This window comes from Alligator mississippiensis, chromosome 3 (genome assembly GCF_030867095.1).
Source record: "Alligator mississippiensis isolate rAllMis1 chromosome 3, rAllMis1, whole genome shotgun sequence".
In the NCBI taxonomy this organism is placed as follows: Eukaryota; Metazoa; Chordata; order Crocodylia; family Alligatoridae; genus Alligator; species Alligator mississippiensis.
In genome coordinates, this window is record NC_081826.1 from 276,383,772 (window position 1) to 276,411,620 (window position 27,849).

General features: G+C 41.3%; 1 long non-coding RNA gene across 3 annotated transcripts in view; it reads right to left on the reverse strand.

Moving 5' to 3' along the window:
• Positions 1-27,849, reverse strand: part of LOC132249636 (uncharacterized) — a 141,637-nt gene that overhangs the window by 86,846 nt on the left and 26,942 nt on the right. For all 3 annotated transcript variants that reach the window (XR_009461147.1, XR_009461145.1, XR_009461146.1), the window contains exon 2: positions 8,559-8,716. This is a non-coding gene — a long non-coding RNA (uncharacterized LOC132249636). The remainder of the gene's footprint in view (positions 1-8,558; positions 8,717-27,849) is intronic.

Consider the following 27,849-nt stretch of genomic DNA (forward strand, 5'->3'; position numbering starts at 1 on the left):
ATTTCTGGCCAGATTTGGATGAAACTTGCAGAAATGATAGCCCCTTCTGGGGGAATGAATTATGCCAAGTTTCAAGAAGATAGGTGTAGGGGGTTTGGAAAAACTGCACCCCAAATTTCTGAATGCAAAACTTGTGTCACATGTACGTGTTAAGCCACAGTGGGGTCAAAACTGCAGGTGTGCTAGCCCCTGTGGAGGCCACAAAGCCTGCCAAGTTTCAAGGAGACAGGTGCAGGGGTTTGGGGAAACTGCACCTCAAGCTGCAGACAAGCAAAACTCGTGACATGGGTGACACTGTGTGTGTTAAGGGGCAGTAGGGTGAAAACTGCTGGCCTTCTAGCCCCTGTTGAGGCCACAAAGCCTGCCAGCTGTCAAGGACATCGGTGTAGGAAGGTTCTGGGCCCTGCACCCCTAGCTGCTGACAGGCAAAACTTGTGACATGGGTGCTTGTGCAACTGCTGCCTCTCCTCAGGCAGCAGGACTGAAGATCCCCCATCACTTGACAGACCTGGGGGTAATAATTGACCACAATATGAACATGAGCCGGCAGTGCGATGCTGTAGCCAGCAGGGCCAATAATACGCTGGCATGCATCAACTGATGCATCTCCAGCAAAACCATTGCAAAGAAGTGATTCTCCTGCTCTACTCAGCTCTTCTCTGCATTGGTGAGACTGCAGCTGGAGCCCTGCATCCAGTTCTGGGCTCCGCACCTTAACAAGAAAGTGGTAAAGCTTGAGAGAGTCCAGAGAAGGGCTACCTATATGATCAGAGACTTGCACGGCAAGCCATATAAAGAAAGGCTGAGGGATCTGGGACTTTTCAGCCTAAAAAAGAGAAGGCTGAGAGGGGACTTGGTAGCAGCTTTTCGCTACATCAGAAGTGTACATGTAAGGCTCGGTGAACAACTGTTCACCAGGGCACCCTTGGGAAAAACTAGAAGTAATGGCCACAGTTTGGACACCTTAGTTGTGAAGTAGTTTTTCCTAATGCTGAGCCTGAAATGAGCCTGAAACGATCTTCCAGGACTTTGTGACCATTAATTCTAGTTTTGCAGGAAAAAAAGCCAAGAGTGAAAAGAAAAAAAAAATGTCCGTATATTATAAGCGCACACACACACACACACACAAAACCATTGTTGACTTGACCAAAAAGTAAGTCAAATTAATTATTATAAAGAACAGATAAGGGACATGTTGGTATACTAAGCGAATAGTACTGCCATGCTACATACTCTTCAGGCAAGAAATGTCTTTGTCTTTGACACTAGCAAGATCATCACACATCTTGGGTGCTAACAGAATATCTAAAAAACCTAGCATTGATAAATGTTATGATTTTGTTATGATTGTTTGTTCCAACACATTTCTGCTATAATGTGAAAGCTCCCTTATGTGATTACTGTTACTGATTATTGCCTAGGAGTGAAAGGATGCTACACATTAGATTCTGGCTAGTAGTATTTTTAATCTTTGGGGAGAAGAGCTAACTAAAGAGAGAGATGAGCATTCCATCTTCTCAGTCTCTTGTTAGTTGTAAAGAATACTAGAGTTTCCTATATATTTATCCTCCTAAAATCCCTGTTTTGGTAAGTGAATTAACTTTGATTAGGCATTTGCTCAGACTTGAGGATTTTCTCATATTCATAAAACTGATTTTGGTAAGTGTCCACTGTGTTTGCATTATGCAATTCACATGAAAGCTAATTGAGCAATTGGTGGTAGGTTTGTAATCCTCAGTAGTACAGCCATTGCAGGAAACTGCAGGACTGTTCCTATGCTCAAATGATTAGCCTTATAGGAATTGCCAAGCAACCCTTTCAGAGTACTAGAACTCCATGTACAAGTACCGAGGTTGATATGTGCATCTGCATGAATTTAATACTTCTGTCCTGATACTGAAATAAGAACTTCGGGGAAGAAAGAAGGTCTGTTGTCATCTGTTCAACAAATTTAATGTACCCCTCTGTATTTCTGATAATGTGTTTGTGAAAATCTACCATCTGCAATGAAAATATGTTTATGCATATACACAGTCAAAAATGAATTGGTGTGTGTCTAGAATATAGAAATGTTCATTCAATCAGCACCATTTTCTGGAATAGATGTCAAATAGAGGCACAAATAGCATGATTTTTTTTTTCACCATTTATATTTTCCCCCTTTGAAGATAACTTATCAATGCTCCATTGTGCATCTGTGGAGATAATAGTCCCTGATGCCTTCATCAGAACACCAGAATTTTAATAAATGATCATAAAGTTAGACTCAAAGAATAACAAGAGGTATTTATTATGTCACCTACTCAATTTTCCAGAAGTCTACTGGATGGAAGGCGTCTGAAAATCTATACTAACCAACTGAGGAGCTGAAAAACTTTCAGGGCAAGGTTAAGAAGTAACCTTGGAAAGGAGTCACAATCAACCCCTATTTTTGGAAGGGATTGTGCCCAAAGTTTAATCTTTCATTTAATTTGTTTGAATTCTACGTAACCAAAAGAAAGCAGAACATAACCACTCCCTTTCCCTCGTTTGTCCTGGCTAGAAATCTTGCCATAGGAGTTGAGCAAATTTGGGGTTTGTTACAAAATCCCAAGCCAGACAAGACTTTTTCTGTCCTTGGACTGTTATAGAAAGATCATTCATCATGCAACACAGTAAAAACATGTGATTTATTTTCCCTAACTTCATCCTAGAATTCTCTTCGTATGGTTTTACCTCTCCTTTCTCTGTTCTACTTGTAGTAATGCACAAAAGTGCATGGAGGCAGCTGTTTGATGTAATTACTTCTGTAGTTAATGCAGTAGTTAACACACAAAAGTGTATCAAGGCAGCTGCTGCACATGGGGCAATGCCAGCAGCTGTAATACCATTGGCAGTGGTGCAGTCAGCTACTGCTGAGAGGGGCGTTATTTGTGCACTTCTCCTGCCCCTCGAAGATTGTCCCACTCTTAGCTAGGCATGCAAGTCCCTGTGTTTCCTGAATGAACCGAAACATTGCATATCTTTTCCTTATTTTATATGAAGCAGCTATTTATTGAGTCCAAATTACCTTTGAGTGAATGCTGTTAGAGCTTTTAATACACCCACATGATTGGATTTGGGGAAGCAGGAAATAAAAGGGCATTGGCAAAATCTAGAGTTTCTAATTGTTGGAAGAGGGCCTACTATTTGGGAGGAACAAAAGGTAGTACTGTATCCTTCACACTTGATAAATTATGTTGTAATTATAGATATCTACATGCTTTGTAATCCTCAAATAGAACCAATGCTTTATTCACCATGTACTGAATTTGGTAGCAAAGATATGTCTATAACAGAAAATGAAGCCATATAGGTTTTTAGCTTAAGAACTGTTTCCAGCTATATGTCAACCAGAAGTGACAGGTAATAAACTGAAAAGTGTTGACAGAGGCTCAACTGTTGTGGCAGTGTAATAAAACAGGGGCAGAGGTAAAAGAAAGGAGGAGAGAAACGTAAACAATAGCCTTGTATATAACTTCCTTTGCATAATTTCATACTTGACGTCAGCTTTAATCTATGAAGCAACCTTTCATGAATTATACCTTTCTCTTATCTTGAAAAATGAGCTCCTTAATGCATTTGAAAATAAAATAAATCATATCTTGATTGAGGAAGAGAATGCAAGTCAATAGAAAATAATGAACATCTGGATTAGGTCCATACAAAGATGACCTAGTGTCAAATTCTGAAACACTGACTGCACAACCTTTATGGTCCTCACCTGCCCTCTATAGGCTGTCAAGGGTATTCACATCATAGCAGGTCAAATAGTTTTAAAAAAAAAGTGTGGCTTACAAATATTTTTGTCAATAGTTCTAGAGAGCGCTATGTCATCATCATCAGAGTAATCATATTTGTGATATACAGGGAGATTGTAACAAGGTTTGCATTCAAGGGGTGGCCATAACACGCCCTGGTGACCACACAACCCTTGCTCTGCTCGAGCTCTAGGGTGCCCTCCCCTTCTCACTCTCCTGTCATGCCTCGTTATATTTATTTGATTGAAAGGGAGGCTGCCTAAGGATCTGAGAAGGAGCCCCAGTTCTTCTGAATGCCAATAGGTCTTCCTTGGACCCCACTGGTCTCAGTTCTGCCCCTCTCAGTCTAAGTGGGTCCTCTTGACCCATCCATGCTATCCCAAGCACCTGTAGTCTTAAGATCTGTTACATGGCTCCATCCATCCCTTATGCTACAGCCATGCCTCTAAAATTGCTGTCCGATCACTCCCTCGTTGCGGCTTTCGCATTCTCAGGCTCCGCCCCTTTCCTCTGGCTGCAAGTCTCCAGCCCTGGCCCACAGATTTGGGTCTGGCTCCTTTGTCCTTTGTGGTGGGGCCCTGGCCCCAATCTAACCCTTCTCTGGGCCCTGGGCCCCAGGCCCTGATACTGCCCTTCTCAGGCTAGGCTCCCTGGGCCAATCTCTACACTTCCTGGGCTTTAGATGCTTCCTCCAGGCTTCAACCTTCTGGCTAAGCCTGCCCTGAGCCTTGACCCCTAGCAGGGCTCACAACACTCTCTTACCCTCGGGCACTATTGGAACCTCTGCCAGCCCCCGATAGTCCTGAATCCAAACCACAGTTGTAAACTGTAACCAAAAACACAGGCCTTCTGGCTATAACTAAACCTCTAGCTTCCTGGCTATATACCAAAACTCCTACTCAGCCATGAATCTCTGTCTGCTGCTAGCCCTCAGCGCTTCACTTTTTGTCTCCAGGCATAGCATGTTCACAGTGCAACACTCAGCAAGAGGCATCTACTACAGAGCATAGATACCCCAATAAAGTGTATTCTCCTATACAAAGGCTGGATAACAGTGTATTAATGGTGATTTTTAAAGTGAATGCCAGTTTATTGCTAAAAATATAATGAATCCTGAAATTGAACTGGGTTGAAATATTTAGGACTGCATTTGCTGAATAATTTGCAATTTTTCATTGATTTTTTTTTTTTAAAGTGTGGCCAGTTGTAGTTAAAAGGGTATTAGGAATTTTGAGGATTTTTAATTATGGTTTTCTAAAATTAAGTGGAAATACACTGCTACTCATTTATTATTCTCTTGCTCAAACAGTTGAAATCACTGAAATACTACTCCAGTGATTCTTAACCAGGGACCTGCAGGACTGCCATGACAGCCTTTGAAGGGTGCCACCAGAAAAGAGGAGATAAAAATAAGTGCAAGCTGGGTGAAGAAATAGATGCAGGGTCTTTCCTTGTAGCCTGTCCTTCTCCCCAACTTACTGCAGTGCAGCCTCTTCCCTGACAGCTCCTTTTCCTCCTTCCTGGACTCTCTTCAAGCAGTTAGCACCATAATAAATAAATATATATATATTTTTTAAATGAAGTGCCACTCAATTCACAAAGCTTATAGTGGGGTGCTCAAGGCTAAAAAGCTTGAGAAATACTGCACTACTGTGATTTAGACAAGGCTGCACAATGGATTAAATACAGTGGGCTGAGGTTTACATGGAGTCTAACTGGTTAATACTGGGAATATTACTCAGTATGTAATGGGCAGGTATTCAACAGATGAAATGGTCAATAAATGAAATAAACAACTGATATGAACAAATTCATATTATAATTTGTTCCTCTCTCAGGGACTATGCACCAAATTCTTGTGAACACCAAGACCTGCTCATGAACAATTTGCTAGTAAAAAGCCCTAAATGTCAGGTTATTTATTCTTATTGAACATTGCCTGCTAGCTCTAATGTATTCTTCCTGTTAGTTAGGCATTACTTTGATTTTCCTTCTTTCTTTTGTCCATGATTAATTTTATTTACCATTCATCCATCTGAATGCATTTGCAGGCTTTATCTAGGTCAAGTTTGACACTGAATGTGGTTGCAACATTATTCATGATATGAGTCAGTGTTCAAAGTACTGTATGTGCTCTGAAGTCATACGAGGAAGGGACAATTGCAATGGAGGTAAAAAGGTAAAGACTAGTTCTCATGACATTAATGAACAAAAAAGGGGAAATGTTCAGTTGACAACATTACAATAAACATAAAACAGCTCCCTATACAAAGACTTTGGAATCTGTCATGTTCTGTGCTATAGTTTCATGTGAAGGAGGAGAGAATCCTTTGGTGATCATATATTTTCTAGAAAAATACAGGCATCCCATTTCCCTCATGCAAATGGCAAGGAATGATTCTTCAATAACATATCATCATGGCAAGAGCTAGGTCTAACTAACATGGCAAGATGAGCATCTTTTCTTCACAGGGACATACTGAGAAAGAGGCACAATCCTTCTCAAAGCTAGCTAGCATACATGGTGTCATCAACAGGAAGGTGCTGCTAGCTATATCTCTGTAAGTCCAAGAGAGAGAGAGAATACTGACAAGTAATGAAACTGATAGCTTTATTGTTCTATCAGGGACCCAAAACAGAAAGCAAATAATGGGCAGCGCAAAGTAACGGCGTGATATAATATCTCACGAACAGTACATAACAAATATTAAGCACATGCTGATTATGTTTAGATTCAGGCTTTGCCAACTTCAGGGAAGGAAAGCATAGGATGGCCCTGACTGGAGAAGGCAGAGGAGACTAGATTTAACTCCATAAAAAACATTCTAATCGCATGGGGTTAATCTTGTGCAGAGCACAGTATGCAGGTTCCAAAACCTAAATAATGTAAACTTAACCAGATGAACTAAACACTTGATAGAAAAAGTTACAGAATAGGAAAGCAGATGGCTTCTGTTTAATTTACAACCATTCATCCAATGCATTTTATAGGAGTTTGAAATATTTAGAGTCATATTTTTACGTGGTAAGAGATTGTAAAGTTGGTAGATACGGGGAAAAAACTTTACTATCACATATTTATAGACTGTGCCTTAATACCATAGAAAATATGTATTGGAGAGAATTGTCCATGGTATTTTCAAAGAAAATTAAGGTGCTTTAGCTAATACGTTACACTTCCTCTGTAATAATTCTTAAAATTACCGCCTAAATTATTAACTCTCATAGATACCAAAATATAAATTGATAGATGCTTCTATATCACTCAGTTATAACAACAAGATGATCACCAGTTTCTGACTTAAATAAAGCCATCATGATTTATTCTAATTGGTTGACTTTGGGCCATTCAAGAAAACAGCAACTTCCATATTATTAATGGCCTAATCATCTCCACTGTTTCTTCCTCAGTTGTAATTTTTATGGCATTTTTCCTGTGTGTTCATGCAGGAATTGCCTCAAATCTACACTGCTAATACAGGACTCTACTACCAATAGGCCTCTCTCAGCAAGATCTAGCCAAAAAAACAGGTTGCGTCTTTTTCTGTTTTCTTACATTATGCTAAGTAATTTAGGCACAATTTTTCTAAATTGCATCAATTAATCAAGCATTGGATGATATCATGCATTTTAGAATATAAAATACCTTGGATGGAATTATTATGCATAAGTAATTGATCATGTGATTGCAATTTTGTTTGCCTGCAAATAAGTAAACCATACCAATCTGCCTGGTTAATAAGTCAGACTCTTTGTTTGCTTTCCCTGTGATGTGTAATCACATATTAGTGTGAGGTGAACGCGTAGTAGATATAATAAGCCACTCTAAAACTAGAAAGGAAACCTTTTGCACCTACTATTCTCCAGTTTAAATGTATACTCCAGGAGCAGACCAACAGAGAACTGGGCCTTCCACAATCTCTGGAAAGGGTTTGCAGAATAGTAAAATAATTATTTAACGTAGTTCTTATAAATCAAAAAAAGATTGTCTTGGTCCCATTGCTGCCTCATCTACACTATACAGAATGCACTGCTTCCTAAATATCTGTATTGAATCAATGGGTCAATGATCTGGTTCCAGTGGTATCAATAGGAATTTCATTACAGATGCTATTGCAGCTAGGGCTTTGGCCACTTCACCAGGAGCACTGGCCACTTTGAATTGATTGCAAGCATTTTGACCAGAGTCATTAAACTGGTTCCACAGGTCCCTTGGAGGGAATCTTAAGACAATGGTCTGGACACAATGAGGGCATAGGCAACATGTGCTTCCCGAGGCTGGGGGTGACAGCAGCGGTGGCAGGGTGGGGGGTGTGGCAACAGCAAGCAGGGACCACCCACAGATGGCGACGCGGGTGTCGGCAGCGAGGGCGGGCCAAGCAGGAACCGTCTTGAGGCAGCACTCCACTTGCTCCCCCACCCATCACCTAAACCGAGAACTCAGCGGGTGTACCCCCATGAGCCCCATACGCATCACCTATGAGTGAGGGAGAGGGGATATGATCCTCTTCCAGTCCCCAAAAAAGGGCACAATGTACAGCAAAAATAAGATACACAGTGACATTAAACCAGAACACACTTTACCACATGCAACCCCAAGTGTGTGGGGGTGTTACGTATCTAACAGCCTTGCAAACCACAAGTTCCACGAGGCAATGCCTGCTTTTGGTAAGCTTATTGTTTAGCTGTAAGAAGCATTCAAAAGCATGACTGATAGATTTTTTTCCATTAATATTCCTTTTTGTCAATACTTTTACCATGAAATTTAATAAAAGTTACCTTGTCAGCATTGTAGCCTTATTTGTAAAATAAGTTTTTCCAACAGGTCAACATCTACAGCTGAACAATATGGCCTGGGAATTCTTCCTTCTGATTGTTTGGCGGGATTCATCATGAGAATCACGGAGTTTCCTTCAAATTCATGGCTTCAGTGACTGCTGTGACCACAATGACAAAATTGTGACCTCACTTATAATCAATACAAGTAAAGCATCTCTTTGTCCTTCACATCTTGAAAACATCCTCTTAAATACCAAGCAATTCCTGTGTCCACCATTACTTGAATTCTAGATGAAACACAAGGTGTGTGGGGTGAGGTAAGATCTTTTTTTTGGCCAACCTGTACAGTTAGGAGAGACTGGAGACAAGCTTTTGGATTTTAAGTATCCCTCATTAGGTGTGAAAAAGCTTAGCCTGCGCATAACGATTAGCTAAGCTTAGATTGTGGCTGTTTCTTTACCAGATCTGATGAAAATTGCTTGAGGCCCAAACACTTGTCTATCCCCCAGGTATACAGGTCGATCAAATAAAAGATGTTACTTCACAAGTTTTGTTTCCCTATCATCTTTGGAACCAAACAGCTACAGCACCAACACCACCGATATTTAGATGCCATTGTGGGTTTAGATGCCCAACTCTTTAAAGCAGATATACTATAGCCGTGTTGTTGTTCATGGAGTCTGTCACAGAAGGCTATTTCACTAACTTCCTGTAAACTTTTCTGTTATTTCTTTAAAGAAAGACACATAGTAAAGAAAATATATATATATATTTGATGAAAATGACTAAAACTCAGTCCTTTTTCAACCAGTACGTTCTAATCAGCCAATATCTATTCAGCTCAGCTGCACTCAAGACAGTGTGTTCCAGACAGTGTTTTCTACTGCCTGAAATAACAGCTCAGTAGATATTAAATAAATTAGAAAGTGATCGGTGTTTAAAACAGACATACATATTAGAGATGAGTGTACTGTCATTGACCAAATATTTCCCTTTTATGAAACAGGAAAAATGTACATGACCCATTGCAAGTAGTTATTCTCTCATTAGGCTCCAATTATCAGAATTGATTTCAAGCTGCATTTAAAGACCTTTTCAAAGCACTGAGTTCTGTGGCTTCAGAACGACACAGAATGCGGCGGATACCAGCCCTGCTGTGAAGAGGGTGAGTATGGACATGCTGCATCGTAAGTTCCACCCAAGAATTTTTCTGCCATGTGGGAAACACCAGCTCATTGTCCTTATCTCCTCCGGAGCACCTCATCTGCCTTTATGGCTCCATAGCAGCAAGTAGTTAGAGAGCCCTGCATACTCCCATCACTAAAGATGGTGGCCAATCAATCTTGTAGGATTTATTACACATGAAAAGCACTAGCTGAACTAACAGGGCACTGTTCACTCTTCCAGTTACGTAACTGGATCATTATGGCTAATGTTGACAAAAGTCAATGGCAATTCCATTCTGTGACCATTTAGTTTTTATAATGGAATGAAACTAAACGTTTTCATGAAAACAGGATGATGGTGTTGATGCTTGCTTTCACATAAAAGCCTGAGGCCTCATAGGCCATTAGGAAACCCAGTTGTTACTCCCTGCTCCATCCACGTCAGAGCAAAGCTGTTCACCTCCTATCACTTTGCATGAAGCAGAGTAAGGACTTTAACTTGTCTCTCCCACATCCTGTGCCCCTATCAGGGGTTCCCTCTTGTAAATTATATATGTTCCTTCCTTAGCAACAATGTAATGCCCATAGTTGCCAGCACCTAAACATACTGATAAATGCACTCTAATCTAAGTCCCAATAGTGCCTGCCTGAACTTCCATTTCCTTACAGGTAAGAACTAACTTTTTGCTGAAGATTACTATCATATGCAGTCTCATTGAGGGCTGTTCTGACTCAATGCCCAGACCATCCATTCCTTATCTCCCCAGACTTGATCTGGAGCTCCTTATTGAGTCCAGCTGTTCTCTAAATCAGCTCTTCCAATACAGCTCCCAACTTATTCCAGCTACCCTTGCAAAAAAAAAATTCCTTGCTTTGTAACAGCATCTTCTCTACCTACTCCCTCAGGACTAGCGACTAGCCGAGAAATACCCAGGTGATATCTCCCCAGCAACATTTTTCTGTTTTTCCCCCAGGTGTCAGCAACCCCACCTAATGAAATTCAGGTTACTGGGAAGCAAGCTTTCATCTTCTGGAGCACCACTTCATTTTTCCCAGTGAAAATCCATTCCTTTCACTTAATCTTACGTGGGCATTCTTCTATACAATGGGGCTAGAGGTGTAGGTCCAGCCAGAACTCTATAGGAGCGTGCACCCCACGTCTACCTAACCATAGTCTTTTGGGAATGGTGTGTGCTACCTTCACATCTAATCAGAGAGAGATTGCTGAACTTTAGCCTCCTCTGTGACCCATGGCATTCATTCTGCCCTTTCTTTTGGATTAGAAGCAACAGGCTTATATAAACACAAATGCTTTTATTACTTTGAAACAAGTTACTTCATATCACCTGTTCATGCATGCAGTTTAATAAAGTGTATCAGCCTATTAACCAATCTACCATCAAATAACTTTTCAATGATAAAACTGTATATGCTGAAAAATAGTCTTTCATTTTCTTCATGTAAAACAGGGGCAAATCCAGAGGGGGTACGGTGGGGCAGTTGCACCCCCACCCTCCTTTGGCCGTGCTGCACATGAACTCTGGGTACAGGTTGGTCCAGAGACCCTGCTTTCAGGCAGCTCTACAGCCCAAGGGATTATGCTACTGTTCATCCCCTCCTTGTACCTGCTGAATTCAGTGAGGAAAGGGAGGCAGGGAAGGGTGAACAGCAGCCACCCATTGGACTCCAGCAGCTTGTGCAGGCATCCAGCAGAAGTGCATGCTGACCAGGCAACGTACTCCAAGCTCACTGCATGTGCATGGTACAGCCAGAGTCGGGGGAGGGGAACACCCCCTTTCTGTGTTCCTGGATGAGCTACTGTATACAAAGTAATGTAGAAACCTGGGAAGAATGCCTAGAATTCTGTCCACCCAGGATGGACCATCTGACAGGATGCCTCTCACATGAAGCACCTTTGATCCAGAGGATGGAAGCAAAGGAAGAAAAGAAGAAAGTGGTATGCTGTAAACTTGGCCTCCAACTCAGACAATGTATGGATCTGTGAAACATGTAACAAGCTGTGTTGCTCTTGAATTGGATTTGTCAGCCACAAACGGATTCATAGGGCATCTGACTAGACCTTTTACCCGTACACCATGATCCAGAGGATCAACTATACCTTGTATTGCCTACTATACAAAATAGCAAGACAAAAACCAAAAAACAATAAACTAAGACAAAAAAGCAACCTCATCCCCTCCTTATTCCAGAGTCATAGAGATAAAGCGAGTCTTCTAGATTAAATAGAGTGATTTCATGACTGTGACTTAAGATAATCCACTCATTGCACAAAGAGCAGACAAAAGCGTTGCTCATCGCTGAGCTGTTGACAAGATACTAACACAGATGTATAAACGCAATTGTTGAATAAAAATCTTCTTGACAATAACAGTCTCTTAGATGCACACGTAATGATAATTTTCCCGGAAGAAGACAATCCATTTTCATTTAGCAACAAATAAAAAGGGGGAAAATGCATTTGCCAGTTGAAGGGAAGTATGGTAAACAAGATACTGATTTATACTTACGTGGGCAAGGCAACAAAATAATCTTGTCAGATGAAGAGTTTTGTGTATTTAAAAAAATTAAAAACAAGTGAAATTTTGAATTATGGGGCTATTACACCACTGAGAGGTTCTAGCAACTTCACCAAGTACTCAATAGTCACTCATATTCTATGGTTTTATCTGAATCTCTCTAAGGGATGATGGTCCTGTAATTCACAGATGTATGTTATTTATGGTATATCTACCTGGCTGCCTTAGAGATGAACCAGCTCTAATATCCAGAGATGAGTTTTCTCCATTTCAGGAAGAGGTGTTTTTAAAAAAAAAAAAAGTTGTTAGATAATGCACTTTTGTATTAATAGAAGGAAAATACATACTGCCATAAAATGCTGTGTTCCATAATGAATATAGTATGCCAGGTAATCTCTTGGAGATTACTGCTCTTCCACATACATGCCAATTTAATATCCATAAATGGGAGGGAACTTAATTACTTCCTTGGCACAAACTAAGAGAGTTCTTTTTCTATTTATTTTTATAGGTTGGATCGTTCTCACTACCAATAAAACAGATTTTCCCCCTGCTCCAATGCCGGAAATATGTTTTTAGGTTTCATTCATATATGTATACATGCAATAAAAAACAATGGATATATTTCTTGAACATGATGAGAAACTAGCTGCTTTTCTATATATAAATGAATGTTAAAGAAAAAGTTATCACAAAACTTTATTGGCAGCTCAGTTAAATATTTGAAGTTTAAACTAAACCAGCAACATTCTTGTGGGTGCTGACAGATGTGCAGCTCCCCACTGTAACTCATGGTATTTTCCCCTCCCTTGTTTCATGCAGATCCCATCTGGAGGAGCTGGTGCCAGGCCAGGGATGTGCATTCCCCTACCCCGCCTCTCAGAGCCAGGGGGCTGGTGAGGGGGTGGAGCTGGGAAGAGACTGCCTGCTGGCTCTGCTCCTTCCTGGAGTCGACAGCTAGGGGTGGGGGCCTGTGTCCAGCAGCCAATCAAGAATGGGCTGCCCATCTCCTCGGTTCAACAGCCTTCAGCAGTGTCCAGCATATGGGAGACGTGCATGAGCACTCCCAGGCTCCTGAACTGGCCCAGGGAAGGCTGCTGCCCATTTTAGCCGCTTGAACACTGAACATCAGTTCAGTTTATTGGTTCAATCTACGCAGCTTAGAAAAACCTGCAAAGATTAAATTGATTCCACTTTAGGCTTTTAAACCTCTGTACTCAGCTAAGGAGACTGAAGAAGTTTTTCTCTGGACCTGACTCTCAAACCTTTATCCAAGTGCTATTTAAAACATGCAATTCTCTCTCTCATATGCTATTTCAATTGTTTTAATACAATCTTTACATTGAAGGTGGCTGTGTTGTTTCTCCCCCCCCACCCCCGAAGTAACAAATGAGGAACTCTATTACTAAGAAAGGTCGCATGGTAGACTCTCTCTGGTTCCTTAATGCAAGTGGTCCTCTAAGTGGAAACATTGGCAGGGGGAGGGGCACTGGGGGGCAGGGGAAATCAGAGAAGCCTTGTAAAACCTCTGACAGAGAATTTTAGTTATTTATATTGTAATAATTTCTTATTAAATGAAAAAAAGCAGACCTTCATAGTTCCTTCTCTTTCAGCAGGCTCACAAGTCCTAGGTAGGCATATAACTAGCATCTTTACAGGGAGGTTTGATCTGCTTGGATCATGCTGAAAAGGATATTTTCCCCATTCACAGAGCCAGTAGAGTTAACACATTTTCTTCAATCTCCATTACAGACCACTACCTATATCTGAAGATTACCATCTCCCACAAAGTGAAGAGCTAGTAGCATCTCTGTTTAAAAAAAGTAGGCTAAGTGCACTGTTAATCTGTCAGCAGGCAGGGAAAGACGCTGCTAAGTGAACCTTGCACCATTAAATGGAATCTGTCCCTGTGGTGTCCAGTTAAATATATCTTCATTTTCCAAGTCAACTCATGGTTGAGAAAGGCAATTGGCCATGCTCTTTTTGAGCACGGGACTACAAGACAGGAACTCCACAATCCAGTTCTGGCTCTGAAACCGACTCCTGAGGCTTTATGCAACTCCCTAATCTGTCTTTTTAAAATGGAAGGTTATAACATTTATTGTTCACCTTAAATTTGTTGTTAGGATTAAACTCACAGGGGTAAATATACCCCTAGTACCAGTCTACAGAACTGAAGATGGATCTGACCCATTTTGTTTTATGAAAGGGGCATTAATAACTATGTGTATTGGGTCAGGTTCCCTCTCCCCTTTTCAAAATATTTATGCAATATTCAGCACAAGAGGGAAGACTGACAGATCTGCATGGGCCCATAGAATAAAGCACTGCATTTTGTCTTCTTTATAGGAGAAAAAGCTACTATAGAGAGTAGGTCACTAATCCTGCAGTCAGGATACAAAAGGTAAAATCCTGTCCTGCTAGTGACTTGTCTGGAGGCCAGATCCTCTTCCTGGCTTTGCCACTTGTGCAAAATGTGAGTTTGACTGCATCAAAATATCCATGCACTAGTTTCTGCCAAATGGGAAAGTAGTTGGGGGATTATTATTTTACATACATATCTGAGAAATTAAGTAAAATGTATTCTATGGTTTAAAGTAATTTTTATTGGGGAAAAGAGCAGTTACATAGTCCTAAAGGTTACTGCTCTCTACTTGAGAAAGAAGTATTTCAGTGGCACTATTGCAATGTATACAATGACAGCACTCTAAGAAATTAATGTGGACTCCAGCACCTTTCGGCAGGATGCAAACTAAGTGTATTCTTTGAGAGGTGTTTTGAGATCGAAGGTGGAATAAACTATTGTCAAGTGGGCTCAGCTATTTGTAGGGAGTCAAGCTGAATAAATGTATATTGCTTAGTAAAAATAAAGAAGAAAAAGGTGAGAGGTGGACATTTGTGAGAAGTGAAGTGAGAAGGTGGTAAGAATTTGCAAGGTGAGAAGTGGCTGGATGCTGCCTTCTCAAAAAGCTAAGCAATACCTTTTTAAAATTACACAGCACTGCTTATTAATTAAGCAATACTGATGACAGCTAGAAAAAAAATCCTATTTGAAAGCACATGTTTTCATGCAAGCAATATTGCTTAAATACAAACATTAATGAAAATGGTAAATTTTCATGAGTATTCAACAACTATCATTTTTCTTCTTTATGACAACTTTCTTTCAAGTGGTGAATGGAATGACAGATCATCTGGAAGATCCATCCATGGGAATGCAAAAAATATTTCTTTTCATAAAGAAAGAAAAATAAGAAGTGGCTCCCAAATCAGAAACTTAGACAACGCTGAACTCTGGGATACGCAGATGTTTTTGGAATTCCGACACAGACTTTCATGTTTGGCTTCCATCACAACAGCATAAAAAATAGGCTAAGCCAGTGGTTTTCACAGTATTTTTCACTGACCACTTGAAAATTTCGGAGGGTCTCAGCAGACCACTTAATAAACTGTTTTTGTTCTTCAAATCAAAGCACACAACTCATATTTTAATATCAGTAGTCTTACCTTACAAGTACAGATATTCTCAATTGTTTCACAACCTTTCTGCAGACCACCTGAATGGAGCTCGCAGACCAGTGGTAGTCTGTGGACCACAGTTTGAGAACCTCTGGGCTAAGCCAAAATATAGGTTATGATGAACAACCACAGGCTTTGAAGTTCTAAAACTTATCAAAACCAATATTCCAACAGCACTGCTACTTCAATTATGGTCATTTTATCATTCTAAAGTCACCAATAGCAAGCAGGTCACCACAAGTAATGTGTTGATCTGTACACCTACTCTTTTTAAAAGAGAGTCAGTGGTGGGGATTCAAAGCAAACACCCAGTATTCTAAAACAGGATGCCAGGCTAACAAAAAAAAAATAAAAATGATATAATGATAAGATATTATATATTATATATAATCATCAGGCAAAACTAATCAGACAGTGTTCAGACCTAAAGCTCCAAATGGCCTCCAGCTGTGTGCAAATTATTTCAGATTAAAGTAGATATTTATTCCAATAAAGGGAAAAATAAAACATTGTTTCCGGCTGTGAGTCCCTGTAGAGAATCAACACCTGCTTTGGAAAAACAGGAAATAATGCTTGTTTAACTTGTTAGGACAAACCGAATTAAGACTGAACTTCTAAATGCAACTTCAATTTGTTAAAGGAACAATAGTTAGCAGGTTCAAATGTACAATTGAGACCTGATTAAATGCTGAAAAATAATACATTTCCACTTATCATCAGACCCAGCTGAAAGCTGTGACTGTGCTGAATACAGAGAGACTGGTTTGGTTCAGGATCACTTATAGGTGTCATAGATGGGTGGTCACGCAGACTCACTGCAGCAGCACACAGATTATCTAGGGAGGGGGCTGGTTGAGTGAAATCTGCACCTCTTCCAGCACCTCAGGTTAGTCCTACAGATAAGCAGTACTAAAACATACTGCAGCTTCAGGACAGCAGTGTCCTTTGCAGAGGGTCTGCATAGACAGCTGGAACTATACGCCGCTATTTTGGCAAAGTGCCAAATATTTTTCTGTAGGTCACACATTCTGACCAAGATTTACCTATTAATAATACTTTAGAGGCGTGTCTACACGAGACACTTACTGTGGAGCAGACTAATTAGCTCTGCAGTAAATAACTCATGTGTACACATGAAGTGCTATTAGGCTGCAGGAAACTAAAACTCCACAGAAGGGTAGTACCTGTAAACACAAGTACCATCCTACTGCAGAATTATTTACTGTGTAACTCGTGTGTAGACACTGACACAGGAGTAAATAGTACCTGGTCAGCCCAGCCAGGAGGAGACCACACTTCTGCCTGGTGTCTTGTTGCATGGCTTGGCAGCTGCAAGAGCCTCTTGTGCAACAAGCTCCATTGCCCAACATAGCCACCCGCTATGCAGGCCTGAGCCCCTGTGCCTCCTGCCAGCCTAGACCCTGGGCCACACTGCTGCCACCGGCTAGAGCCTGGGACTGACCCCCAGACTCTCCGCCAGTCAAGGGCTGGCACCCAGGCATCTGTGGTCAGAGACTGGAGCTCCCCTTGACTGCTGCACAGGGGCAGAGCAGGGCAGGAACATCCTGGCCTAAACTGCTCCTCCCTGGCTCAGTTTGCTGGTATCCCAGGTGCACATGTAGGTGCTGTTCCCAAGAACTGCTCCACAGTTTACTCAGTCACATTAATGCACGTGTAGATGTGCCCTAGCAGCAGATGATCACTGTTCCAGGTCCCCAAAACTGTCCAGAAGTTTATGGGTCATGTCCAGGCAGATACACTTGGCGTTGGCTTGTGCTCTGCATTTTGCCTTTGCCAGTCATTGGACCTGAGGGCATGGCACCATTTTCTTGGGAAGCAGGACCTCTTGCTTATTTCCAGAGGACTGGCACAAAATGAGAGATTTTAAAAAGAAATAATGCACTTATTCATAGCAGAAGTATCAGCTTTCTTCCTCCTTCCACAAAGGCTGTTGATCCAGGATTAACTCAAGAAGTTTCTTCCAAGATATCTATAAACATAAGCGTCCAACAGACTTAAATATGTTGGGGAAAAAACACAATATATTAATCTCAGTCATGTGACTTCTTTTACTTCAAGTTGGAATAAATCCCTGGACCTGCACTTAGAAATCTCTAATTTTACAGATCAGTATTTATGATTTTTAAATGGTTTTGAAATTTATACTACTCAGGGTTGAGTGGAATCTGTTTAGATGGTCATAATATTGGAGTAATTTTAAAAAAATGTAATGCATTCTTCTTTTTATGCTAATCTGTAAGATCATGAACTAATGTTAAAAGGAATTGCGATACAGAAATAAATAATTGTGGTGACAAGCACTTTTAACATGCCTCAGTCTACAGAAGTCAGTGAGCTTCACCATCTCCATTCCAAGTTTTGGAGAACAGTAACATCAATTTTTTTTTTTTAAACTCTCTCCTAAAAAGAAATTCCCTTCTATAAAGAAATTATGAAACACATTCTATTAGCCTTGAAAATACTGGGCCCATCTGCTGGTTAGCAGTAAACCTGCTCAGGAAGATGCTCTGAAGGAAAGTACAATGAAGTCTTTCTGCTTCCCTTAGTTTCTATTATTGGAATATGCCTATGTATGCCACTATCCTTCATGCTTCCCACCCCAGAAATTTCAGGGTCACATTTACTCTGCTTCCCCACATCATGGGCGCATTTACACATGCAAGCATGTGTGCTTGCAGCAGCTCAAATAGAAGCGGGGCAAAGTTGAGCCGGGGCTTTTTACCTCAGCGCGTGTACTTGGACGTCGACTTTGTCGTGGATCAGATTGTGCCACTTGGGGCAAGATAACCCTGTCTGACTCCTCCTGGATCTGGTGCCAGGGGGCGCTAGAGCCCTGGGCCAGCACCTGTGCTGTCCCCAGCAGTATAAATAGCTGTCCTGTCCTGGCCCCAGCAGTACAAAAGCTGCCCTATCAAGTGGCTCAGGGCTACTCGCTTTCAGGAGCTTCTGGAGCCCAGCCAATTGGTACCTGGGGACTCTACCCCTTGTGCCAGCTGGACTGCTGAAGCAGCCCTGAGAGTTCCCTGCACCCTTTACCCACTGCAGCAGTCTGGCAGTGGGGGCTGCTGCCTGGCTGTGACCTGCTGTGCACCTGCCAGGCCTAGATGAGGCATCTGCCCCTCTGGGCCAGCTGCCAGTGGGCTGTGGCTGCTGAGTTGGCCTTTGTGTAGCACTACTGCCATGTGTGCCCCTGCCCAGCCAGCTAGGCAGCTATTACCCAGAAGATATTCCGGGTGTGATGGCCTGCTTTGAACTGTCAAAGCAGGTCCTCCTGGCCCCAGTTGGCCAGGAGGTCAGCCACATCCAGTTGGGTCCAAGGTGCCAGCTCTGAGCAGGCAGGGGTCTGCCACTGGCCTCCCTCACAGGACTTCTGGTGTTCCCTATTGGAAAACTGAAAAATCTAATAATTTGTAAATGAAGACTGTTCAAGATGGTCATGAATGTACATCTGGGGCTGGATACTTGTGTGAGTACTTTTCTTGTAAATATTCAGGATATGCTTCCTTTCTGCTAACATTTCTTGCAGATAAAAATTAATTGAGCCCCAGACTCCAAAATTTAAATGTATGTTTCATGTAACAAGAAGTGACTTGTTAAGTTTCACTGGTAATACCCACTCTTCCTTTTGATCTTTATACAATCTAGCTGTAAATATGCATTTCCTCTCTCTTATTTTCCAGTGAAACAGAAAAAAAAGAGAGGAGGATTTCAATCCATTTTTGCTGTAAACAAACTGGCCAAACAAATTGAAGTCCAACTTATTCATCATTATTTCTTTAACCATAGTCTGGAGAGTAACAGAATAGTTACTGGGCTTTGCTACATGAGATACTTATTGAGGAGTACACTAATTAGCTCCTCAGTAAATCTTTCACATCTACACATGTAGTGCTATTAGGCAGGAATAAACTAATTAGAAGTACTATCCTCCTGCGAAGTATTTTACTCAGCAGCACCACATGTGTAGATAATGAGCGACCCAGCTGGCTGGGGCACGAGGGTGCTTCAATGCAGGGACTGCCTGCTAGCTAGCCCCTTACTGGAGCACCCTCGTACCCCAGCCAGCCCCTCTGCAGCACAGTGAGCTGGATTAGAGCAGCCCGGGCTGGCATGCTCAACCTCTGAGCCCCCTGCCAGCCTATGTGTTTCTGACACACTTTGGTCCTGGATATACATGTACAATTATGCAAAGCAATAAACTCCATCTTGATAAGCGCTGAAGTTTATTGCTTTGCATAATTGTACGTGTAGACACACCCACTGTAGTTTACCCTGTCTATATACAAACATTTGCCACAAGACCAGTTTTCCTTTTCATCACTCTGACTATATTCCTGCTTTTATAATATTTTTTCATGTATTTCCCTGTAAGCCACTCCACATAATTATCACTTTGATGCATTTCTTGCATCCTAAGTGATCTAGACCACAGCTTATTCTTATGTTCTGCATTAGCTTTTCTCCTAGTTATTTTTATTTAATCCATTTAACAATAAGCTCTATATCAGAAGCTACTGAATTCTTTATGCCTATCCAGCAAAGCATTTAAGCTGCAGACAGCAAGAGTACTCAAACTTAACTTTAAGTACACTGTTTAAATGCTTTGTTTGATGTTCAGCATCTTGCAGGATTAAGATTTAAATCAGCATGAGTATTTAGTATTTGCAATATTTATTGCATTAGCAAAACAGGGAGTTGATTTTTACTAGCAATCAATTATTACAGTCATCCATTCTGTGAGGTATCCTATATTCCTCATTTGCCCAATCCTTGCATGAAATTTATTAGGAGTTGAGCATACAAGGCTTGCGTGATCAGACTGAGCTTTGAAAAATACAATAAAAGAGGAGCCACATGCCAATTTTCCACTATCCAACTTGTATATAAACACAATACTGGTTCTTTTTTGTATTCCCACAAGGGATATAATGGGAATGCTTATTAAACTAATTTATGTCACTTCCACACTTGTCAAAACTGGTGAAACCACCTGCCAAAACACTGTACTGTCTGAGGCCAAATCCATGTTCTTGACAAGTGATAAAAGATCATCCTAAAATAAAAATTACATTTCTTTAAAACAAAATCTCTGCTGAAGGATTCAGATATTGCATTTGAAGTTTATAACTAACTTTAAGGAATTATATAAGACACCTAGCTCTGTCAGTATTTTTGTTAAGCCCTGTTCTGAAAGCATTCTGACTTGGCATGCTAGCATTGGCCTGGGGAACAATACATCTCAAATATAAAATTGCCTTAGATTTATTAAGCAAAAAATGAATTAAAAAAATCCTGTTGTAAATCATTTAGGATTAATTAGTTTGTTTCTTGTTTCCTTTTTCTGGAAGGGAAACAGAAGTTGAAGTACCTGGACAGATTTCTGTAAGCTTCTCTTGTAAAATATATGTCCATTATTTAGCAATTACCACTTCTCAAAAACTAGGTATTGGGAACTCTTTCATCAGAACTGAAAAAGAAATAACAAAAAGGAAGAGGGGGGAAATCTCAGAATAAGCTCAGAGATTTTTTCTTATTGAAATTATTTCTTATCTAAATAAGACCTTCTACCTTACTCCAACATATTAAGGTAAATCAGCAATGGTTAGATGTCTTTTGAGCTTGCTAAATGAGACAGGCCAATTGCAAAATGCTTTACAACTTTGTTACTAGTTTTTACAATCACTACTAGTATTATGAAGTAAAATATTACTAATGTTTCCCAGTATTATTCCTGTGTTCTAGCAGTTCTCAATTTAGAGCACATAAGCAACTGTCTGCTCTTTGGTCTCTGAGCCAAATTGTCTTCCTCTGATGCATACAATAAACATACTTTTGGACAAAACAGAAAAGTATTAATAGTACAATCCATTGTACTAACAGACTTGTCACCTGCATATCAAAGGAATTGGCCTTTTGCTTTATTTAGCATTGCTCATCCAGATGCACTGTATCCAGTTCTGGGCACCACACTTAAGGGGGGAAAAAAAGACGTAAAACTGGCAAAAGTCTACTGGAATGCAATAAAAAGTGACTTGAGGTCTAGAAACCATGATTTACAAGAAAAGGCTAGGAGAAGAGAAGACTGAAGGATGATCTGATAACACTTTTCAGATATATGAAGAGTGGTTATTAAAGAGGATGGTGACAGACTATTCTCTGTGATCAGAGGACACAGGCCAGGACACAAGCCACTTCCCACCTTCAAAACTGAGATACTAAGTGATTCAACCCAACCCAGAATGGAATAATTCTTGTCCATTGCCCAAATCTTATCTACTTGGGAGCAACATTAAACTGCATGCTTTCATATAAAATGCATGTAGGAAAGAAAGTGCAAAGTTAGATCCTAGAATAAGACATTAAAGAAGTTCATCAACTTCTTTGGGTGGGGGGGAAGGGGCAACCCAACAAAATTTCAAAACTACTCAACTAGCACTCTGGCATTCGGCAGCTGAATATGCATGCTCAGTTTAGGAAACATCGGAACGTGTAAAGAAACTAGACATTGTGCTGAATGAAAGTTGCAGTGCACTACTAAATGTCTTAAGCCAACCAATGTCAAATCTCCATTTACGAGACCTAAGGAAAGCAGTAGCAAGCAAACGAGAACATACCTGACAGATTGAAGATAAGAGGCACCCAGTACATGGCCATATGGCAGCTCCCAGTAGACTAAAAACCACAGGAACGTTTCCTTTCCACAACACAGACATTGGAGGAAACAAGAACAGCCACATGATTAAAAATGTGGCAGTCAGCAGCTACAGTTGAACCAGGAGGAAGTTAAGAAAAAAATATCAAAATGGCCAAACATCTCCCTGCAGGTGCAGAGCTTGACTGGCCAACATGGAAAAGCTTGAACTTCCTCCCAACAGGGGTCAGTAAAACTAAAAGTTAGCATGCAACTGTGGGGATGCGCTAATGATGCAAACATTGTGCGCGAATGTGGGGGAAACCTTCAGATTATAGAATATCTCTTGGCCTTCCCACATACAGGGGAGCTATGCACAAATGAGGAACTTTATAAGGCCATTTTGGGGTCATATTTGAACATAGTGACAGGACAGAACAACAAAGTGGTGATGTTTTTGCAAGTCAAAGTATAGTAAAACGTGAGCAGTGCTCATAACATTTTCCTAAAATAAATTAGTTTTATTCTACTTATTAATTATTTTATGCTAGAAGGGATTGGTGGCTGTTATTAAGCAGATCTTTCATCAACACTTAATCACAGAGCTAACTAAAACCAATGGATGCACTAAGCATGCTTCTTTTAGGCTCAGCAAAAGGAGAAATTAAGCCCCTTCACATAACAAGACAGCTGGAAACACTCTGAACCACAGGCCAGGACCTAAACTATGCAAGCTGTGAGGGTCCGTTGAGACACAGGCAGCTGGACTTCCAGACAGGCCCTGAGGGATAATTTAGGGGGTCAACAGGACAAGAGTGCAGATTACCAGATTGTCGAGTCAGGGCCTGGGTTGGCAGAGCAGGGAGCACATGATCCAGTTCCAGGAGAGTCAAGAGGGGAGATCCAAGAGATGTAGGCTGAGAGGTAAGCCAAGGTTCAGAGAGCAGGTTCCAAGTTCTAGGGAAAATCTGAAATCAGGGTCAAGGAAACCAAGCTGAGTCAGGATTCCAGGGAAAGCAGAGAGAGTGGAAGCAGCACCAAGTTTCAGGGGAGATCAAAGATCAGGCTCAGGAAACACTAAACTAGGGTCACGAGTCAGGAGAACCAGACAGAGCTGTAAACTCAAGCCTTACCAGAATAGAGGCAGTGTTAAGCTTTAGATGTGCTTATAAGCGGTGAGCGACACTTTTGGTAGTCAATCCGGCTTCAGAAAGCTGGGGCAGTTGCATTAGCTAGGGATCAGGAGAAGGTACCTCAGGTTCTTGACCCAGTCAGGTGTGCTTGATCAAAGGCCTGGACGCAACCTCAGGACATTTCCTAGCTGCAAATACTGGGGCAAAAATAGCTTTGGCAAACTGAGTGAGAGTGGGGAGAGTAAGGGATAAACTTAGAGAAGAGGTTGGGAACTCTGGGAGGGAGGAAAGAGCACCCCTTGAGACACAACCAATAGAAGGGAAATGACTTGGCAGTTGTGCACAAGGAAGAGCTGCTCTTACTGTCTACAAAGAAGCACTACTTTACTTACAAAGTATGTGAAAAAACAAGACCCATACCATCAGTTTCCCCTTTTCATGGAAAAGAAACCTGCAATGCTACAGATAATGACTAGAGGCAGCATTCTGTTATCTCTTACAAGGACTGTGCATTTTTGTCTAATTACTAAGGTTCATGATATGCTTTCTGTTACTGCAATACTAGGGCAAGCACCCATGAATGAGGTATCCTTCAAAGAGCCTTAAGATTTTATAGGGGTGTAGGATCTTCTCTCTTTCCCCCCCTCCCCAGCCTGCCTCTCACCCATTGACTCCTCACTCTACATTTTCACTGACTACCCGTCTTGTATGCAGACCAGCCCAGCCTCTGGTTTCTTTACTTTTCATTCCATCCAGGAAGAGCACATAACAACTGCTGAAACTTCCTTAGCCTGACGAAGGGTTTTTGAACCCAAAATCTTGCTTAATAATTGTTTTCCAACTATTTAAGTTGGTCTAATAAAAGATATCAGATTCACCCAAAGAACCTTGTCTGCTTAAGATTTTATTGCACTTATTTTATATTGGGTATGAAGGGACCTTGAAGTACAAAAGGATAATTTTTTTGCCTCTATCATTTAACTATTTTAGTTAAGGGTCTATATTTAAATATTGAAGAATGGAAAAGGAAAAGCAAGAAGTGATAGAACACTTTCTGGCCTTCAGCTTAACTTCAAGGGCTTTGAGTGAATCAAAGTGCTTAGATATTGTTAGGCTCAGGTCTGTCCTGAAATCCACTATAAACACAGGGCACCCCCAAGTATTTTATGACATGCAGCTGCTTTCCCTTGTTTTATACACTTTGAAAGATGATAAAACATCTTTTCTAAAAACTGAGAAATTTAACTGACCTTTCAGAAGTCACTAAACTCACTAAAACATTTTTATACACAATTTGGAAGGGTAATAAAATTACTAGTGGTCCCATGTAGCTCCACATACTCTGGACCAGGATTCACTACTGGGCAGAGTGGGGGGCCAAGCAAAACCCCACATCTAAATCCTCAGTTTCAAGTGGGGTCTGAACACATATCTGAACTTTGCGGTATGGGAGCATATCCAGAACTCATGGTTTTATTTTTGACTAACATTCACAGAGACAGACAAACAGAAGAATCTGCCCTTACTTCATTTACCAGCAAGAATATAGCCATAAGAGAGGTTGGTTCTTCTAGTTTTTAAGACACATTTTCAGTGACACATTTTCAGAATGCGTTCTTATTGCCATTTCTTGCTAGCTTCTTGTAAAATGAGTGGATTTATTCATTTAGGCCCAATGGGTGCCTATACATGTGCAGAGAGGCTGCTCCAATGTGCTGCAATTACAATGCAGAGCAGATTCGATTAATTGAGTCTGCTGAAGCGTTGTAATTACCATGCTCCTGTAGATGCCAGCATCATGTGCATCAGCATCCCTGCACTGAAAAATGAAACATGTCTATAAATGCCTAATTATTTCTTCTTAGTCATATGTGAAGCCAGCCCTCTAAGGGACTGCACCCCCCTTCCCTCCCTTCCCACCCCCCAATCTATAGTGGATCCAGCTGGGAGCCTCTGGGGACTTTTTTCAGTTCTCAAAGCAGTAAGAATCCCCTTCCTTGCTCAGAGGCACATCCTTTTCCCTCCACTTTCCACCCCACCACCTGCTGTTGCTACTTTCCCCATAGTTGCGGGAAGAGGCAGCTTCAAAGCTGCTTCTGCCCACTGCAGCCAGGCCACATGGAGGTGGGCTCAACTGGGAACAGTGACAGCAGAAGAGGCAATGGGTGGAGGGAGATCCCCTTCCTACATCTGCTCCTGGGGGAAAGAGCAGGGTGGGAGAACCCATGCCCAGCCCATCTTGGCTGCTACTACTGTCACTGAGCCCAGCCCCCTGTGTAGCCCAGTTGGAGTGGGCAGGAGTGGCTTTGAAGCTTCCCTGACCCCAGGACAGTAGGGAAAGTAACAGCAGTTGATGTTGCAAGGTGGAAGGGTGGGAAGAGGAGGGGAGCAGATATGCTGCTAAGCGTGGAGAAGTGGGGGGTTCTTGGGTGCTTCGGGGCCTTAAAAAAAAAAAAAAAAGTCCCCAGTGGTTGCTGCAGTGTGGTGTGTCCATACTGGTTGGTGTGGTAGAAGGCTGGGAGCAGGGGCACAACCAGCCTTGCAGCAGGGGGAACTGCTTCTGCCCCTCCCCCCTTTGTCAAATCTTGGATCTACCCCAATGGGACCCAGATCTGCTCCGGCTGAAATAAGTAGCAAGACTCAAGATGATTTCAAGAGAAAAAGGACAGGGCATTTATACACTTATAAACCTTACATTTCCAAGAATTGTATGACTTCAGAGGGAAATGCTGATATCCTCCAAAATGTTTCAAGAAGGAGCACATGGGTATGAGACTAATTTAAATCTATGAAAGCAAGAAGAGTTCAAAGAATTCCACCCCTTTCTACCACCACCTATCATTTACCTTAACATACTTGAGTATTTCAGCCTAAAAAATTAAAGGAAACTTTTTCATGCTGTTCAGCTGAGGCTGAAATGTAAGCACTCACTGAATCTTTCCATTTTCCTGTTTGAATCAATTATTAATTAAGATTAAGATTACATTGCTTTAGTATTTAGTTTCTAGGAACCTGCTGTAGTTATCTCTCTCTGCTGGACAGTCCTATAATTCATCTGAAGGTTTATAATGTGCTGAACTGCATTGTTTTCAGTGGTCTACTGAAAGCCTAACCCAGGTCTGCAAAGGATTATTTTGAAACATCTGCCCTTTCCCATTGAGAGATGATTTAGTGAATGAAACTACAGTCTAGACTAGTTCATTGTTTGTTCATTAGGAAATGAGATCTATTAAACATTCCCTTATGGAGTTGACTTAGTGCAGCAAGCATATTGGTGTACTTGCCTATCCCATGTGAAATATTAAGGCTATTCATCAGATTAATTTACGTCACAAGAAAGCCTTCCTGTTGAAAACAAAACAAGTGAAAAAAAACAAATCCTTACCAAATAATATTTAGAGGGCTAGAAGCTATAAGAACTAGTATTAATTCTGCAAAGATAGCTTGTGTCATGTCTATGCAGCAGCACTCGTAAATTGTAATAATGTGAAGGCTTCTGCTTTTTATGACTCAACCTCTTCTACTCAGACTTTTGAGTTGTGTTGAATGATTCTGTGAGCCATTTGAGTCCATTGTAAATTTCACTGTAAAGATAATAATTTAGAAAGAGATGGAAGACACTTATTAGGTGATTTCAACCTGGAGGAAGATAGCCAGTGGGGTCCCCCAGGGTTCGGTTCTTGGACCAGTGCTTTTCAACATCTTCATCAATGATCTGGATAAGGGGGTGAAAAGCACAGTGGCAAAGTTCACTGAGACATTAAGCTGTGGGAAAGTGTGGCCATGCATCAGAGTAGGCTTTCAATCCAGGCAGACCTAGACAGATTAGTTAGATGAGTGGACCAGAACCAGAGAAGTGTAAGTGCTCCATCTGGGAAGGAAAAATCTGCCACAAACTTAGAGGCTCAGGGGTGCTACACTAGCTAGCACCACATCTGAAAGGGACCTGGGGGTCATAATTGACCATAAAATGAATATGAGTCACCAGTGTGATGCTACAGTTAGCAGAGCAAACAATACATTGGCATGTATCAACTGATGCATCTCAAGTAAAACTAAGGAAGTTATACTCCCACTCTACTCGGCATTGGTGAGGCTGCAGCTCTGGGTGCCACAGTTCAAGAAGGATGTGGAGAAGCTTGAGAGTCCAGAAAGAGCCACTCATATGATTAGAGGCATGAAGAGCAAGCCATACAAAGAAAGGCTGACAGATATAGGACTGTTCAGCCTAGAAAAGAGAAGAGTTTCGGGGGATTTGGTGGCAGCTTACAAATAACAGGGGTG